At 41.4% G+C, this 12,103-nt stretch overlaps 1 non-coding gene across 1 annotated transcript; it reads right to left on the bottom strand.

The window, feature by feature from the left end:
* Positions 1-11,261: 11,261 nt before the first annotated feature.
* TRNAK-CUU (transfer RNA lysine (anticodon CUU)) lies at positions 11,262-11,334 on the bottom strand. Its single transcript has one exon. It is a non-coding gene; the product is annotated as a tRNA-Lys (tRNA).
* Positions 11,335-12,103: the final 769 nt, after the last annotated feature.

The following is a 12,103-nucleotide window of genomic DNA, read 5'->3' on the forward strand; positions in this document are numbered from 1 at the left end:
CCCTTTTTGAAGACTGGAGTGACATTCGCTTTCCTCCAGTCCTCAGGCACCTCTCCCGTTGCCCACGACTTAGCAAAGATGATGGAGAGTGGCCTAGCAATGACTTCTGTCAGCTCCCTCAGCACCTGCGGGTTCATCCCATCAGGGCCCATGGATTTATGGACGTCCAGATTGCTTAATTGGTCCCTGACCCAGCCCTCATCTACCAAGACAGATTCCTCCTCTATCCTGACTTCTTCTGGGGCCTCAGGGGTCCGGGACTCCTCAGGACAGCCTCCAGCAGTATAGACAGAGGCAAAGAAGGCATTCAGTAACTCCGCCTTCTTTCTATCCTCTGTCTCCAGGGCCCCCACCTCATTCATCAGTGGGCCTACATTGCCTCTGGTGTTGGCTTTACCTGCAATGAATTTGAAGAAGCCCTTTCTGTTGTCCTTGACCTCTCTTGCAAGGTTTAATTCCAAGGAGGCCTTAGCTTTCCTACTTGCCTCCCTACATGCTCTGACAACAGACTTATACTCCTCCCAAGTGGCCAGCCCCTCCTTCCATGATCTGTACACTCTCTTCTTCCACTTGAGTTTGCCCAGCAGTTCCCTGTTTAACCATGCAGGGCTCCTGGTACCCTTCCTTGACTTCCTACCTGCTGGGATGCTCTGATCTTGAGCTCGGAAGAAGCAGTCCTTGAATGCTAACCAACTATCTTGGGCCCCCTTACCTTCTAGTACCCTGTCCCATGGGATTTCCCCTAGCAATTGCTTGAAAAGGCCAAGTTGGCCCTCCTGAAGTCCAGGGTTGTGATTCTGCTAGCTATTCTGTTCCTGCCACATGAGAACCTGAACTCTACCATCTCATGGTCACTACAACCAAGGCTGCCCTCAACCTTCACCTCTTCAACCAAACCCTCCTTGTTAGTGAGGATAAGATCCAGCAGTGGTCCTCTCCTAGTTGGCTCATCCACCATTTGCATCAGAAAGTTATCATCAATGCACTGGAGGAACCTCCTGGGCTGAGGATGGCTGGCTGAGTAGTCCTCCCAGCAAATATCAGGGTAGTTGAAATCCCCCATGACAACCAGGCCCTGTAATTGCGAGACTGCTCTCAGCTGCCTTTAGAAGGCCTCATCCCTTTATCTCCAGAAACTAATCTAATTTGGCATAAAAGCAGCATTCAAAGATTTAACTCAGTAAAGGAGGATTGTTGAGACCCAAAGACAACAAATTAAAGGAACTGATTGGTGTTACACTCCAGACAAATTACAGATTTTGGATTGGGAGAATTCTTGGATGTATGGGCTGTGTAGGAGTCTTCTCAGGGTAACATGATTGCATGGGAACAAAAATTATATGTATTTGCCTTAATTTTCATGAGTATCTGAGTTCATGAACCGAGATAATATTCTGAAAATGAGATTAAGACTCCTTATTTCTGAATTTGGTGAACTGCTTACTATTAAGAAACTTTTACATGTCAGAGAGAGATTGGGCTCATATGGATTGCTCTAATAATTCTGATATGAAGGATTTCAAAGACTAAATACAGAGAAAGCAATTTTCCATTCCCCAATCTTTACATGTTTCTGTACTCAGACTCCAACTCCATGGTTGGAGTACATTTCAAGCTGTAGCTGGCTGGACTCTGTGAGATAAAGTGTGACTGAAAAGACCACGCCTTGCCAGTGACACTAGTGATTGTGTGTTTATGCTGATTATTTCATGAGGTGCATGTTTGTGTGACAACATGACATTGCTTTAGCCCTACTGGCTCTGGGGAAGAACTAAACAAATTTGTTAAGAAGTTCCTTCTTTTCTTTCCAAAGAATAGACAACATGGACTACTCTGGCTCCACCGCAATTGATAAATGGGAACAAAGAATTTGATATATTTTAAAACTCTCTTAACAAATCCATTACTAAATTTTTGTGTTCTCTCTTTGTTATCTGTCTTAGCACATAGATGTCAGGAAGCATATGTATTTTCAACCATTTTTCTTAAGGCAGTGTAGGTAAACACTATAGTGCTTCTGGAAGTAATAATTGAATCATTCCATTTCTGTATCATTTGTACCTTTCAATGTGCTAATCAAGGTAACATGGTTTCTATGCTGTGATTACTCAGTATTTTCTCCTGCATTCCACACACAGAAGTATGTTGACAATGCAAAGTTATTGGCCAAAAAGTGTTCGGATGGGTTCCACTATTCTGTCTTTCAATGTACAGCTTCAAAAGAAGTGAAGAAAAGGCTGCAAGTTTCAAGTCAGTAACTATGCAAAGTAGATGAAAGGCTACATATATTTTAATAAGTACTTATAGCACTTCAGCAGCCCTGCCTAACACTTTTTTACTTCATCTTTCTCTCTTTCCTTTCAGATGTCATTGTTAATTCTAAAACATTTTTCTGTTTAATAGACCACTTAAATATTCTCCATGAAAGGGCTATTGTGAGCAGATATGCTGTGAGTCAATGATATCATGCCTGACCTATAGTACTGTATCATAGGCCTTTACTTTCTAATGCAAAAGGAAATTTGGCTACCGTGGCTATAATTACCATAATTTTACACCTATTAATTTTTGTCTGTAGCATTCATTTCCATAATCTACAATTTGAAACAAAACCATCATCTTCATTCTGTTGCCAGCAAGAACAGAGTTATTATGAAACTCCTAAATGTCACTTTTTTTCCTTCTTCACTAAATCCCTCCAAACACTTTCCTTCTTATTAAAATTCAAGCAGCTATGAAATGGCCAGACAGTAAGAAGATAAAAGCAAATGTGAAGCAACCTTCATCCATGCTGAACAAATAGAATATTATAAACAGACTTTCCAGCTGAAGTTACACAAAGCAAATTAAGAAATACCTAAGGCTATAATTTACTAAAAAAATGCTTCCTGTATTTCTGACAGTTTCATTTAACTGACTAATTAAATTTGCTTATAGGCATTTCTGTGAAGCAGTCTTATAACTGCACTATCATTTGGAAAGAAAGTGTACACAACTTTTCTGGGGAAACATGTTTGTTATGATTTATGTCTCCCATTGAATATTTGAATATTTGACTAGTATCAAATAGTGATACTTTATTGAAGCAAATGAGAATGCTAAACTTTAGTTAAAGGTGATTTAAAAAATTAACATGCTAACAGCCAGACCAGATGAAATATCAAAATGCATGTTGCCAAGGAAAGTAAGTATTCAGGCTTTCAAATTGTCCTGTAGAGGTGTATTTATAGGTCTAGTAAAAAAAATTAGCAGATTGTGAGCCTAATCCTCGCTGATATAAATCAATGTTCCCACTGAAATCAGTACAGTATCACCTAAACTCAATAGCTAGCGTACATTATAATCAAATTATATAATCAATAATTTATTATTTCCCTAAATTAGAAGTTTAAAATATTTTAAAGTGTGCATCTTTTCACAGCAAATAATTTGATCTATATAATAAGCAGTTTCCAGGAACTGTGTATCTGAAGATATGGTTCAGATAAAAAATCCTATCATCTTTCTTGTGTGCTTTACCCCACACACATACACACAAGAAATGAATTACTAGAACAAACAATAAAATTTATTCTTCCCTCCCACATCTGAGAATAAATAAAATAGAGCACTTTCACCATTCCACAAAACAGAAATTTCCAAGCAATTTTGCAAGCATGCAATCTAGAGGTGCATCAGAGAAACTGCATCATGAAACAGCCTACAATCTTGTATAATTTTAATACAGATGAAATCTTGAATAATGGTCAAAACATTGAACTTTTCTCTTTGTTTCTTTAGAAACAGCTAAGTATCTTGTCATATAAAATAGAAAGCACCTGACAAAGTTTAATAATGGCTTTCTTTCATTATTTCTGTGTTTTTCTTTTTAGAAAAAGACATTTAAAGAGAAAATGTTGAAAGTTGCAATTATGTGATTATTTTACAAAACAATACTTCCTTATAGGTGATGGTTGAATCAGAATTTCTGTGTACCCAAGGCAATTCACAACAAACTGGAAATAAGAACAAATTACATTCTTGTATGTGTGATAAAAGTATAGTGTATTTTCTTCTCCGCACACACAAAAAAATGTTATTAGCATTAAAATAGCATAAATTTGTGTTCCTGGATAAGATATTGTGAGCTTTGCAGGAAAAAAACAGCAAACATCATTTGTCTGTCAACTGAGTTAATCAAGTGATTGCAGCAAGATTTCTCTTCAGAAAAAGTATTTTAAATCCATTAACTTGAACTAAGGAGGGTAAAAATGGACAAATTTTATTTAGCCTCTAGGTCCATGACTGTGTCAAAATCATTAGGTTTCCACAATTAATGCTTCAAAATGTTGTGCAATCTCCCTTCCCCAATCCAAAATTTACGTACACTACTATACCACTATTTTAGTAGCCATGACATTTTAAATATTGTGTAATATAATGTTATAACACTATTTATTCTCCAGTAACAGCTGCTTAGTTTCAATCCCAAGACAGCATATGACATATTTTATTCCTCTTCAGCTGCAGTCCTACATGAGGAGAAAAAACTGTTACTATTGCTTCTATTGCTGTCACCATAGAAGTCACATACTGGATCACAAGAGATATGAGGTATATGTTAGTACAGCTGAAGAGGACTGTGCAGAAAGCAGCTCTAAGACGTCTTTGCTTGTCTCAACTCCAAACTCTTTGGGAGCAGACATCGGTCTGGTGTAGGTTAGAGTGGCTTTGGGGTATTCGAAATCTCACCAGCTAGATACCCAAGTACAGCCAGAGAATGGAGTATGGCTGCTTTGGGACCTGCTGCCTGGGTCAGTGCCTTCTCCCACTTCTGCTGTACTTACCTATATTACCTCTATACTCAAATGTGGACCTGGTAATGTTCTTTAGACCTTTTCGTGTGATGCACTTAATATGAATCAAGCTGACTCTGCTTTCTTGAAATTATTTATTTAGTGAGGACGAAGACCTCTGTTTTTTATTTTCCAGAGGAAATTAATCTCTGACGTAGTTCAACAGCAGCCTTTGGATATCATATCAGACATGATTTTTAAAGCATTGGCTTAGAGAGAAGAAAAACTTTGGATGTGCACCAAATGAGATTTGTTTAGAAAAGGTCTTTTGGAACTGCTTATTAGAAGAAAGGAAGGGAAGACCTGAACTGGAATGGGATAGAATAGAATAGAATAGAATAGAATAGAATAGAATAGAATAGAATAGAATAGAATAGAATAGAATAGAATCATAGAATTGAATCATAGAATGAATCATAGAATCATAGAATCATAGAATCACAGAATCATAGAATGGTTTGTGTTGGAAGGCACCTTAAAGATCATCTAGTTCCAGCCCCACTGCCACAGGCAGGGACACCTTTTCACTAGACCAGGTTGCTTAAAGCCCCATCCAATCTGGCCTTAAACACTTCCAGGGAGGGGCCATCCACAACTTCTCTGGGCAACCTGTTCCAGTGTCTCACCACTCTCACAGGAAAGAATTTCTTCCTAATATCTAATCTAAATCTACCCTCTTTTAGTTTAAAATTGCTCCCCCTCATCCTATCACTACATGCCCTTGTAAAAAGTCCCTCTCCAGCTTTCCTGTAGGCCCTCTTCAGGTACTGGAAGTCTGCTAGACGGTCTCCCTGGAGCCTTCTCTTCTCCAGGCTGAACAACCCCAACTCTCTCAGCCTGTCTTCATAGGAGAGGTGCTCCAGCCCTCTGATCATCTTCATGGCCCTCCTCTGGACTCGTTCCAACAACTCCATGACCTTCTTATATTGGGGACCCCAAAGCTGGACGCAGTACTCTAGGTGGGGTCTCACGAGAGCAGAGTAGAGGGGCAGAAACACCTCCCTCCACCTGCTGGCCACTCTGCTTTTGATGCAGCCCAGGATACGATTGGCCTTCTGGGCTGCAAGCGCACTTTGCCAGGTCATGTTGAGCTTCTCATCAACCACCACACCTAAGTCCTCCTCCTCAGGGCTGCTCTCAATCCTTTCTCTGCCCGGCCTGTGTTTATGCTTGGGATTGCCCCGACCCAGGTGCAGGACTTTGCACTTGGCCTTGTTCGAACTTCATTTGTTTCGCGTGGACCCACTTCTCAAGCCTGTCAAGGTCCCACTGGGTGGCAGAGGGATAGGATAGGATAGGATAGGATAGGATAGGATAGGATAGGATAGGATAGGATAGGATAGGATAGGATAGGAGAGGAGAGGAGAGGATAGGATATTTCAGCTGGAAGGGACCTACAGCGGTCATCTAATCCAACTGCCTGACCACTTCAGGCTGACCAAAATTTAAAGAGCGGTATTAAGGGCATTGTCCAAATGCCTCTTAAACACTGCCAGGCATGAGGCATCAAGCACCCCTCTAGGAAGCCTGTTCCAGTGTTTGACCACTCTCTCAGTAAAGAAATGCATCCTAATGTCAAGCCTGAACCTCCTATGATGCAGCTTTGAACCATTCCCACGCATCCTGTCACTGGATACCTGGGAGAAGAGATCAGCACCTCCCTCTCCAGCTCCCCTCCTCAGGAAGCTGTAGAGAGCAATGAAGTTGCCTCTCAGTCTCCTTTCCTCCAAACTAGACAAAGTCAGTGGAAGATGTCAGGAGAAGGTATGTCCTCTGAGATTCCCCATGCAAGCTTATAATTGCTACGGATCTTATAAACTCAAATTTCCGTTAAGAAATGTTCTGTATGTCTTATGTATGAGGGTTTTTTTGATGGTTGGTTGAGTGCTTTTTGAGGTTGGAGGGATGGTTGGTTTGGTTTTTTGTTTTTTTTTTTGTTTTTAACTAGGAAGCACACACTGATTACGTCATTGCTATGCCTCTTCCTAAGTTTTTGCACTAGCTTCATGATCACTGAACTAATGAAGATTCCTACTTCCGCAAAGTCTTAGTAGTGTGAATAATTCATGTGCCTAAACATCAGTACCTACTAACCTCAGGAGTTTGAGACTTTTGTCTGGGGCTAGCAAGTTTGACAGGACTTCTACTCACTCCAGGAGAGTTAGCCAGAGGGTGGTGGCATATGCTAGTATTGAAGCGTTGTCAAATACCCATTTCCACGTTACCTACAAAGCACTGAAGTTTTACCCATTTTGGTTTACCCTTCCCTTCACTGCAGGCTACTTGCTCCCCTCAGAGATCTGCCAGCTGAGCTGTTTCCTAGCCTACCTTGAAGCAGGTTGGGGAAAGTTTTGCTGGTAAACCTAAAATTACACTAAACATCCAGTTACGTAACCATCTGCCATTAGTTCATGACATTAAGTGCACAAGGGGGCTAAATTTATAGAGCAGCTACTTCAAATCAAAGATGTTAAAAACCTCCCAAGTCCCATGCGGAGCACCCTAGTGAAAACGTTATAAGCATTTAAGAACTTTGTAAAAGTTTAACTGAGATTTGGTTCTAGACAATATCTTTATTTCTTGTGGATTTATTTGAACTGTAGATCTACAAGTTGTAGTGATACTAAGAGATTATATGTGTTAAAAAAAAAGCAAGTGGGTAAAGTAATAGAGTTAAAATACAGTGAGGGTTGTCACATAAGATGACAATGGTCCTGAATCTGAAAGTCCCAAGTCACTGGAAATGGGGAAAGCATTCTGGGTAAAAACTGCACCATGCTTTCCTATTTTTACTCTTTTCCTCAGTCATTTGTTACGGACATAATTCTATGGCACAGACCTTTGGTCTGATCCAGTAGGGTACTTCTTGCATATTCTATTAAATCTATGTAGTCTGAAGACAGATGCAACAGAAGCGACAATATCTGTATTTTAATATTCAACATCTTTATGACCTCTGATTTCTAATCACACTTTAATTAGCTCCTGGTACTGATTAACTTTTTGCTGTCCTGGTTTCTTAAATTTCACACATTCTTTTTCCAGACGTTCTTTACTGATTTTGTTACCAGAACTCCTTCTGTTTTGTATTCACAAATGCTAAAATTTCCCTTCATTCAATTTAAAAATAGCTTAATTAAGCTATAAATCTGAAATAAATAACAATTTATTTGAAAAAAAAATCCCATAAAAACAAACCAGAAAAAATAAAAAAACAACGTCAAATCTATTTTTATCCCTGTGTGTGAATAGGGCCTGAGCAATATTGTTTTCTGGTCAGAGTAACTTACAATAACATTTTGTGTGATCAGGGAAACGAACTTATGTAAATATTCATGTTACTACTCATGTTTTTCTTAATCTTTTTGTCTCTTTCTTATGTCATGGATCAAATATTTCGAATGAAAAATAAAAAGCCTTACATGACTTCCAATCTTGAAACACTTATTTGAGCAACTGAGTAAAATGTTCTTTAAATTACAGAATCACAGAATCACAGAATCACAGAATGTTAGGGATTGGAAGGGACCTCGAAAGATCATCTAGTCCAATCTCCCTGCCGGAGCAGGATTGCCTAGACCATATCACACAGGAACGCGTCCAGGCGAGTTTTGAATGTCTCCAGAGAAGGAGACTCCACAACCTCTCTGGGCAGCCTGTTCCAGTGTTTGGTCACCCTCACCATAAAGAAGTTTTTCCTCATATTTAAGTGGAACCTCCTGTGTTCCAGCTTGCACCCATTGCCCCTTGTCCTGTCAAGGGATGTCACTGAGAAGAGCGTGGCTCCATCCTCATGACACTTGCCCTTTACATATTTCTAAACACTAATGAGGTCACCCCTCAGTCTCCTCTTCTCCAAGCTAAAGAGACCCAGCTCCCTCAGCCTCTCCTCAGAAGGGAGATGTTCCACTCCCTTAATCATCTTCGTGGCTCTGCGCTGGACTCTCTCTAGCAGTTCCCTGTCCTTCTTGAACTGAGGGGCCCAGAACTGGACACAATATTCCAGATGCGGCCTCACCAGGGCAGAGTAGAGGGGGAGGAGAACCTCTCTTGACCTGCTAACCACACCCCTTCTAATACACCCCAGGATGCCTTTGGCCTTCTTGGCCACAAGGGCACGTTGCTGGCTCATGGTCATCCTGCTGTCCACTAGGACCCCCAGGTCCCTTTCCCCTACACTGCTCTCCAACAGGTCTGTCCCCAACTTGTACTGGTACATGGGGTTGTTCTTGCCCAGATGCAGGACTCTACACTTGCCCTTGTTATATTTCATTCAATTTCTCCCCGCCCAACTCTCCAGCCTGTCCAGGTCTCTCTGAATGGCTGCACAGCCTTCTGTTGTGTCAGCCGCTCCTCCCAGTTTTGTGTCATCAGCGAACTTGCTGACAGCGCACTCTATTCCCTCATCCAACTCATTAATGAATATATTGAATAGTGCTGGTCGCAGTACCGACCCTTGAGGGACTCCGCTAGACACAGGCCTCCAACTGGACTCTGTCCCATTGACCACCACTCTCTGGCTTCTTTCCTTCAGCCAGTTCACAATCCACCTCACTACCCGATCATCCAGACCACACTTCCTCAGTTTAGCTGAGGAATTATTGATAGTCTGATATGTTGTTTTAAACATAGCCTGATTTTCTTAAGTTGTTTTTCTAGGAAAATATCTTTGAAATGTATTCTAAAAGAGAAAAATATAAACTTTTTAAGGTGAGGATTTCTACAAGAGGTGGATGGACTCTTGGAGTCTGGAAATTTCACAGAATTGGCAAAAAGAATACATATATATATAAGAATTAAAAAATGTGGTAAGGTATTCATGTTGATTCTAGTTCAACCATTATTCTGGAAGATTGGAAAAAAAAAAGCAAATTACTTTCTTGTCACTGCAACTAGTTATAGAGAAAATAAAGATAAAATATAAGGCCATGTAGTATGTGAATCCACTGATTTCAACAGTTTCCATAGCTATCACCTCTCAAAAAATTTATGTTATTACTGCTTTTCAGTATAGAATTGCTTCTGCTGTGCCCTGCCAGGCTGTTGGGCTACTCAGATGTTGACCCTGGACAACTGAAGCAACTTTGAAACCACTTCTTTTAAGATGCACCAGTTAAGAGAGAAAGAGACAAGGACTGAAAGAAATCACACCTTCACCGGTCTTGATGACCACGTTCAGTATAAAAATCTACAGGGAGAGGAAGAAGAATTAGCCTTTAGACAATGCCATAGTCTTAAGAGAATTTTTAAATCTCCCAGAACAGCTAATTGCATGGAGTTGTGATACTGTTATCACTTACTCTGTACTAGGGAGACTAAGAAATGATGATTAGTCTTGAGGCAAAGTTCGTTACTGGGCTTATGATGCAGAACATATTTTTCAAAAGCAACTGGCATTTGGGCCACATCTGCATATGCTGTGCTTATACTCTGCTGTTTGAGCAGGTTCTTGGTAGATCTTGATATAACAAGTTTCTCCTACTTTATGGTAGCTTCAGCTTCCATTCTTAATTTTTACCTGAATATGGCAAAAAGAACAATTTTTTGGCTGCTATTTTAAGTTTGATACCCTGTATTTAGTGCTTTTCTAAAAAATCTGTAAACAAAAAAAGAAACATTCATTTTCTGAATAGAGGTATGTCCTGGTTTGGCCTAAACCAGGCCGATTTTCCTTTCAGTGATTTTTACTTTCAGCTAAGTCTCCTTTAAGTAACTGCATTTTCTGAAACTAACTGCATGTTTTTGCAGACAGTGTCTGCTTCCAGGACTGATAACGCTCGAAGTTTGTAGTTATTACTGAGGCACCGGTAGGGATGTTGTGCAGAAAGGCTCTTGCTGTACTTATTCTTGAGAGAAACCAAGGTCACTGCTGAATTCCTCATTGCTTACGAGTGAAGAGCCGAAGGGGGGTCGCAGCTGCAGTGGGGAGCAGACAGGGCAGGTGACCCAAAATTGACCAACGAGGGTATTCCATCCCATACACGTCATTCTCGGTATAAAGTGGGGGGATCACGAGGGTCTCGCGCTTTTTCTGCTATGGCCGGTGTCCAGGGAGGACTCCGTCTGTTTTCCTGCTGCCCCCGATCCCGATCCGTGCGTTCCTGAATCCAGCTCTCGACCATCGCTAGGCCCAGGCTGGGCCTTCCCGGAGCCTGCCCTGCAGTGCCGGTGGTGACGTGGCTGACTTCAGGGGAGCTCAATCTTGGTTTTGTATATATATTTGTATATATTTGATTATTTCCATTATTATTATTATACTTTTTTTTTCATTATTATAGTTTATTAAAACTGTTTTAATTTTCCAACCCAGAAGTCTCTCTCCCTTTTCCCTTTCCCTTTCCCTCTGGGGGGAGGGGGGGGATAACAGAGGGCATCTGCCGCAGGTTTAATCGCCAGCCCAGCTTTAAACCGTGACAGATTTATTGGCGCCCAACGTGGGGCTCGAACCCACGACCCTGAGATTAAGAGTCTCATGCTCTACCGACTGAGCTAGCCGGGCAATGGTCCTACCTGGAGCCTCTGGCAGAAAGTGCCAGGGGAGACTCGAGGTCGACCCCTAGGATTTTGGAGTCGAGGATACAAGGGCTCTGAGGCCAATTACACCCCAACTGAAAAAGAGATACTGGCAGCATATGAAGGAGTTAGAGCTGCCTCAGAGGTAATCGGTACTGAAGCACAGCTTCTCCTGGCACCCCGATTACCAGTACTAGGCTGGATGTTCAAGGGTAAGGTTCCTACTACTCATCATGCAACTGATGCTACATGGAGTAAATGGATTGCATTAATTACACAGAGGGCTCGAATAGGAAACCCTAATCGCCCAGGAATCTTAGAAGTGATCATGGACTGGCCAGAAGGCAAAGACTTCGGAATGCCACCAGAAAAGGAGGTGACACGTGCTGAAGAAGCCCCACCGTATAATGAACTACCAGAGGATGAAAAGCAGTATGCCCTGTTCACCGATGGATCCTGCCGTCTTGTAGGAAAGCATCGGAAGTGGAAAGCTGCTGTATGGAGTCCCATACGACGAGTCACAGAAGCCACAGAAGGACAAGGTGAATCAAGTCAATTTGCAGAGGTAAAAGCCATCCAGCTGGCTTTAGACATTGCTGAACGAGAAAAGTGGCCAAGGCTGTATCTTTATACTGACTCATGGATGGTGGCAAATGCCTTGTGGGGGTGGTTAAAGCAGTGGAAGCGAAGCAACTGGCAGCGTAAAGGTAAACCTATTTGGGCTGTTGAACTGTGGCAAGATATTGCTGCTCGGC

The sequence above is a fragment of the Nyctibius grandis genome, chromosome Z (assembly GCF_013368605.1).
Source record: "Nyctibius grandis isolate bNycGra1 chromosome Z, bNycGra1.pri, whole genome shotgun sequence".
In the NCBI taxonomy this organism is placed as follows: Eukaryota; Metazoa; Chordata; class Aves; order Nyctibiiformes; family Nyctibiidae; genus Nyctibius; species Nyctibius grandis.